Genomic DNA, 7,499 nt, shown 5'->3' with positions numbered 1-7,499 from the left:
AAAGGAAGAAATATAAACTGTGGAAGGAATGGAAATTAAAGAATAACTAAAAGGAAGAAAAGATAAAGATGGGGGAAAAGGTAGTAGAGAAACAAGGTGTTTAATCAAAGGCATCCCATGTTTAGTTGCATTCGTTTACGAAAGCGACAACACTGTTGTAAGCGAAAGATTGGTGGAGAAACTCTAGTTACCAACAAGCATTCACTCGAATCAAGAAAGGATCAAATTCAGTACGGGACAATGTGTGCAAGAAGTATTATCTGATATTGCTCACACGAACTCTTATCATCTTCTTTTGAGATGGGCATGGCTTCATTTTAAAACGCTCAATCTTGATAAACGTTCCCTTTATTTGAGGCATGAGGGACGTGAAATGAAGTTGAAAGTTATAACACCAACACAAGCCAGTAAGGATCAACATAGGCTGAAGGAGAAAATAGAAAAAGAAAGAATAGAAAAGGAAGAAATATAAACTGTGGAAGGAATGGAAATTAAAGAAAAGCTAAAAGGAAGAAAAGATAAAGATGGTGGAAAAGGTAGTAGAGAAACAAGGTGTTTAATCAAAGGCCTCCCATGTTTAGTCGCATTCGTTTACGAAAGCGACAACACTGTTGTAAGCCAAAGATTGGTGGAGAAACTCAAGTTACCAACAAGCATTCACTCGAATCAAGCAAGGATCAAATTCAGTACGGGACAATGTGTGCAAGAAGTATTATCTGATATTCCTCACACGAACTCTTGTCATCTTCTTTTGAGATGGGCATGGCTTCATTTTAAAACGATCAATCTTGATAAAGGTTCCCTTTATTTGAGGCATGAGGGACATGAAATGAAGTTGAAATTTGTAACACCAACACAAGCCAGTAAGGATCAACATATGCCGAAGGAGAAAATAGAAAAAGAAAGAATAGAAAAGGAAGAAATATAAACTGTGGAAGGAATGGAAATTAAAGAAAAACTAAAAGGAAGAAAAGATAAAGATGGGGGAAAAGGTAGTAGAGAAACAAGGTGTTTAATCAAAGGCCTCCCATGTTTAGTTGCATTCGTTTACGAAAGCGACAACACTGTTGTAAGCCAAACATTGGTGGAGAAACTCAAGTTACCAACAAGCATTCACTCGAATCAAGCAAGGATCAAATTCAGCACGGGACAATGTGTGCAAGAAGTATTATCTGATATTGTTCACACGAAGTCTTGTCATCTTCTTTTGAGATTGGCATGGCTTCATTTTAAAACGCTCAATCTTGATAAAGGTTCCCTTTATTTGAGGCATGAGGGACATGAAATGAAGTTGAAATTTATAACACCAACACAAGCCAGTAAGGATCAACATAGGCTGAAGGAGAAAATAGAAAAAGAAAGAATAGAAAAGGAAGAAATATAAACTGTGGAAGGAATGGAAATTAAAGAAAAACTAAAAGGAAGACAAGATAAAGATGGTGGAAAAGGTAGTAGAGAAACAAGGTGTTTAATCAAAGGCCTCCCATGTTTAGTTGCATTCGTTTACGAAAGCGACAACACTGTTGTAAGCCAAAGATTGGTGGAGAAACTCCAGTTAGCAACAAGCATTCACTCGAATCAAGCAAGGATCAAATTCAGTACGGGACAATGTGTGCAAGAAGTATTATCTGATATTGCTCACACGAAGTCTTGTCATCTTCTTTTGAGATTGGCATGGCTTCATTTTAAAACGCTCAATCTTTATAAAGGTTCCCTTTATTTGAGGCATGAGGGACATGAAATGAAGTTGAAATTTATAACACCAACACAAGCCAGTAAGGATCAACATAGGCTGAAGGAGAAAATAGAAAAAGAAAGAATAGAAAAGGAAGAAATATAAACTGTGGAAGGAATGGAAATTAAAGAAAAGCTAAAAGGAAGAAAAGATAAAGATGGTGGAAAAGGTAGTAGAGAAACAAGGTGTTTAATCAAAGGCCTCCCATGATTAGTTGCATTCGTTTACGAAAGCGACAACACTGTTGTAAGCCAAAGATTGGTGGAGAAACTCTAGTTACCAACAAGCTTTCATTCGAATCAAGCAAGGATCAAATTCAGTACGGGACAATGTGTGCAAGAAGTATTATCTGATATTGCTCGCACGAACTCTTGTCATCTTCTTTTGAGATTGGCATGGCTTCATTTTAAAACGCTCAATCTTGATAAAGGTTCCCTTTATTTGAGGCATGAGGGACATGAAATGAAGTTGAAATTTATAACACCAACACAAGCCGGTAAGGATCAACATATGCTGAAGGAGAAAATAGAAAAAGAAAGAATAGAAAAGGAAGAAATATAAACTGTGGAAGGAATGGAAATTAAAGAAAAACTAAAAGGAAGAAAAGATAAAGATGGGGGAAAAGGTAGTAGAGAAACAAGGTGTTTAATCAAAGGCCTCCCATGTTTAGTTGGATTCGTTTACGAAAGCGACAACACTGTTGTAAGCCAAACATTGGTGGAGAAACTCAAGTTACCAACAAGCATTCACTCGAATCAAGCAAGGATCAAATTCAGTACGGGACAATGTGTGCAAGAAGTATTATCTGATATTACTCACACGAAGTCTTGTCATCTTCTTTTGAGATTGGCATGGCTTCATTTTAAAACGCTCAATCTTGATAAAGGTTCCCTTTATTTGAGGCATGAGGGACATGAAATGAAGTTGAAATTTATAACACCAACACAAGCCAGTAAGGATCAACATAGGCTGAAGGAGAAAATAGAAAAAGAAAGAATAGAAAAGGAAGAAATATAAACTGTGGAAGGAATGGAAATAAAAGAAAAACTAAAAGGAAGAAAAGATAAAGATGGTGGAAAAGGTAGTAGAGAAACAAGGTGTTTAATCAAAGGCCTCCCATGTTTAGTTGCATTCGTTTACGAAAGCGACAACACTGTTGTAAGCCAAAGATTGGTGGAGAAACTCCAGTTACCAACAAGCTTTCATTCGAATCAAGCAAGGATCAAATTCAGTACGGGACAATGTGTGCAAGAAGTATTATCTGATATTGCTCGCACGAACTCTTGTCATCTTCTTTTGAGATTGGCATGGCTTCATTTTAAAACGCTCAATCTTGATAAAGGTTCCCTTTATTTGAGGCATGAGGGACATGAAATGAAGTTGAAATTTATAACACCAACACAAGCCAGTAAGGATCAATATATGCTAAAGGAGAAAATAGAAAAAGAAAGAATAGAAAAGGAAGAAATATAAACTGTGGAAGGAATGGAAATTAAAGAAAAAGTAAAAGGAAGAAAAGATAAAGATGGGGGAAAAGGTAGTAGAGAAACAAGGTGTTTAATCAAAGGCCTCCCATGTTTAGTTGCATTCGTTTACGAAAGCGACAACACTGTTCTAAGCCAAAGATTGGTGGAGAAACTCTAGTTACCAACAAGCATTCACTCGAATCAAGCAAGGATCAAATTCAGTACGGGACAATGTGTGCAAGAAGTATTATCTGATATTGCTCACACGAACTCTTGTCATCTTCTTTTGAGATGGGCATGGCTTCATTTTAAAACGCTCAATCTTGATAAACGTTCCCTTTATTTGAGGGATGAGGGACGTGAAAGGAAGTTGAAAGTTATAACACCAACACAAGCCAGTAAGGATCAACATAGGCTGAAGGAGAAAATAGAAAAAGAAAGAATAGAAAAGGAAGAAATATAAACTGTGGAAGGAATGGTAATTAAAGAAAAGCTAAAAGGAAGAAAAGATAAAGATGGTGGAAAAGGTAGTAGAGAAACAAGGTGTTTAATCAAAGGCCTCCCATGTTTAGTTGCATTGGTTTACGAAAGCGACAACACTGTTGTAAGCCAAAGATTGGTGGAGAAACTCAAGTTACCAACAAGCATTCACTCGAATCAAGCAAGGATCAAATTCAGTACGGGACAATGTGTGCAAGAAGTATTATCTGATATTCCTCACACGAACTCTTGTCATCTTCTTTTGAGATGGGCATGGCTTCATTTTAAAACGCTCAATCTTGATAAAGGTTCCCTTTATTTGAGGCATGAGGGACATGAAATGAAGTTCAAATTTATGACACCAAGACAAGCCAGTAAGGTTCAACATAGGCTGAAGGAGAAAATAGAAAAAGAAAGAATAGAAAAGGAAGAAATATAAACTGTGGAAGAAATGGAAATTAAAGAAAAAGAAAAGGAAGAAAAGATAAAGTTGGTGGAAAAGGTAGTAGAGAAACAAGGTGTGTAATCAAAGGCCTCCCATGTTTAGTTGCATTCATTTACGAAAGCGACAACACTGTTGTAAGCCAAAGATTGGTGGAGAAACTCCAGTTACCAACAAGCTTTCATTCGAATCAAGCAAGGATCAAATTCAGTACGGGACAATGTGTGCAAGAAGTATTATCTGATATTGCTCACACGAACTCTTGTCATCTTCTTTTGAGATTGGCATGGCTTCATTTTAAAACGCTCAATCTTGATAAAGGTTCCCTTTATTTGAGGCATGAGGGACATGAAATGAAGTTGAAATTTATAACACCAACACAAGCCGGTAAGGATCAACATATGCTGAAGGAGAAAATAGAAAAAGAAAGAATAGAAAAGGAAGAAATATAAACTGTGGAAGGAATGGAAATTAAAGAAAAACTAAAAGGAAGAAAAGATAAAGATGGGGGAAAAGGTAGTAGAGAAACAAGGTGTTTAATCAAAGGCCTCCCATGTTTAGTTGCATTCGTTTACGAAAGCGACAACACTGTTGTAAGCCAAACATTGGTGGAGAAACTCAAGTTACCAACAAGCATTCACTCGAATCAAGCAAGGATCAAATTCAGTACGGGACAATGTGTGCAAGAAGTATTATCTGATATTCCTCACACGAACTCTTGTCATCTTCTTTTGAGATGGGCATGGCTTCATTTTAAAACGCTCAATCTTGATAAAGGTTCCCTTTATTTGAGGCATGAGGGACATGAAATGAAGTTGAAATTTGTAACACCAACACAAGCTAGTAAGGATCAACATATGCTGAAGGAGAAAATAGAAAAAGAAAGAATAGAAAAGGAAGAAATATAAACTGTGGAAGAAATGGAAATTAAAGAAAAACTAAAAGGAAGAAAAGATAAAGATGGTGGAAAAGGTAGTAGAGAAACAAGGTGTTTAATCAAAGGCCTCCCATGTTTAGTTGCATTCGTTTACGAAAGCGACAACACTGTTGTAAGCCAAAGATTGGTGGAGAAACTCCAGTTACCAACAAGCTTTCATTCGAATCAAGCAAGGATCAAATTCAGTACGGGACAATGTGTGCAAGAAGTATTATCTGATATTGCTCGCACGAACTCTTGTCATCTTCTTTTGAGATTGGCATGGCTTCATTTTAAAACGCTCAATCTTGATAAAGGTTCCCTTTATTTGAGGCATGAGGGACATGAAATGAAGTTGAAATTTATAACACCAACACAAGCCAGTAAGGATCAACATAGGCTGAAGGAGAAAATAGAAAAAGAAAGAATAGAAAAGGAAGAAATATAAACTGTGGAAGGAATGGAAATTAAAGAAAAACTAAAAGGAAGAAAAGATAAAGATGGTGGAAAAGGTAGTAGAGAAACAAGGTGTTTAATCAAAGGCCTCCCATGTTTAGTTGCATTCGTTTACGAAAGCGACAACACTGTTGTAAGCCAAAGATTGGTGGAGAAACTCCAGTTACCAACAAGCTTTCATTCGAATCAAGCAAGGATCAAATTCAGTACGGGACAATGTGTGCAAGAAGTATTATCTGATATTGCTCGCACGAACTCTTGTCATCTTCTTTTGAGATTGGCATGGCTTCATTTTAAAACGCTCAATCTTGATAAAGGTTCCCTTTATTTGAGGCATGAGGGACATGAAATGAAGTTGAAATTTATAACACCAACACAAGCCAGTAAGGATCAACATATGCTGAAGGAGAAAATAGAAAAAGAAAGAATAGAAAAGGAAGAAATATAAACTGTGGAAGGAATGGAAATTAAAGAAAAACTAAAAGGAAGAAAAGATAAAGATGGGGGAAAAGGTAGTAGAGAAACAAGGTGTTTAATCAAAGGCCTCCCATGTTTAGTTGCATTCGTTTACGAAAGCGACAACACTGTTGTAAGCCAAAGATTGGTGGAGAAACTCTAGTTACCAACAAGCATTCACTCGAATCAAGCAAGGATCAAATTCAGTACGGGACAATGTGTGCAAGAAGTATTATCTGATATTGCTCACACGAACTCTTGTCATCTTCTTTTGAGATGGGCATGGCTTCATTTTAAAACGCTCAATCTTGATAAACGTTCCCTTTATTTGAGGCATGAGGGACGTGAAATGAAGTTGAAAGTTATAACACCAACACAAGCCAGTAAGGATCAACATAGGCTGAAGGAGAAAATAGAAAAAGAAAGAATAGAAAAGGAAGAAATATAAACTGTGGAAGGAATGGAAATTAAAGAAAAGCTAAAAGGAAGAAAAGATAAAGATGGTGGAAAAGGTAGTAGAGAAACAAGGTGTTTAATCAAAGGCCTCCCATGTTTAGTTGCATTCGTTTACGAAAGCGACAACACTGTTGTAAGCCAAAGATTGGTGGAGAAACTCCAGTTACCAACATGCTTTCATTCGAATCAAGCAAGGATCAAATTCAGTACGGGACAATGTGTGCAAGAAGTATTATCTGATATTGCTCACACGAACTCTTGTCATCTTCTTTTGAGATTGGCATGGCTTCATTTTAAAACGCTCAATCTTGATAAAGGTTCCCTTTATTTGAGGCATGAGGGACATGAAATGAAGTTGAAATTTATAACACCAACACAAGCTAGTAAGGATCAACATATGCTGAAGGAGAAAATAGAAAAAGAAAGAATAGAAAAGGAAGAAATATAAACTATGGAAGGAATGGAAATTGAAGAAAAAGAAAAGGAAGAAAAGATAAAGATGATGGAAAAGGTAGTAGAGAAACAAAGTGTTTAATCAAAGGTCACCCATGTTTAGTTGCATTCGTTTACAAAAGCGACAACACTGTTGTAAGCCAAAGATTGGTGGAGAAACTCAAGTTACCAACAAGCATTCACTCGAATCAAGCAAGGATCAAATTCAGTACGGGACAATGTGTGCAAGAAGTATTATCTGATATTGCTCACACGAACTCTTGTCATCTTCTTTTGAGATGGGCATGGCTTCATTTTAAAACGCTCAATCTTGATAAAGGTTCCCTTTATTTGAGGCATGAGGGACGTGAAATGAAGTTGAAATTTGTAACACCAACACAAGCCAGTAAGGATCAACATATGCTGAAGGAGAAAATAGAAAAAGAAAGAATAGAAAAGGAAGAAATATAAACTGTGGAAGAAATGGAAATTAAAGAAAAAGAAAAGGAAGAAAAGATAAAGTTGGTGGAAAAGGTAGTAGAGAAACAAGGTGTGTAATCAAAGGCCTCCCATGTTTAGTTGCATTCGTTTACGAAAGCGACAACACTGTTGTAAGCCAAAGATTGGTGGAGAAACTCCAATTACCAAGAAGCTTTCATT

The sequence above is a fragment of the Vigna unguiculata genome, chromosome 5, assembly GCF_037176805.1.
Source record: "Vigna unguiculata cultivar grain cowpea cultivar isolate G323 ecotype 2 chromosome 5, ASM3717680v1, whole genome shotgun sequence".
NCBI lineage: Eukaryota > Viridiplantae > Streptophyta > Magnoliopsida > Fabales > Fabaceae > Vigna > Vigna unguiculata.
The sequence above is the reverse complement of the archived record's forward strand: the minus strand, read 5'-3'. Positions refer to the sequence as shown.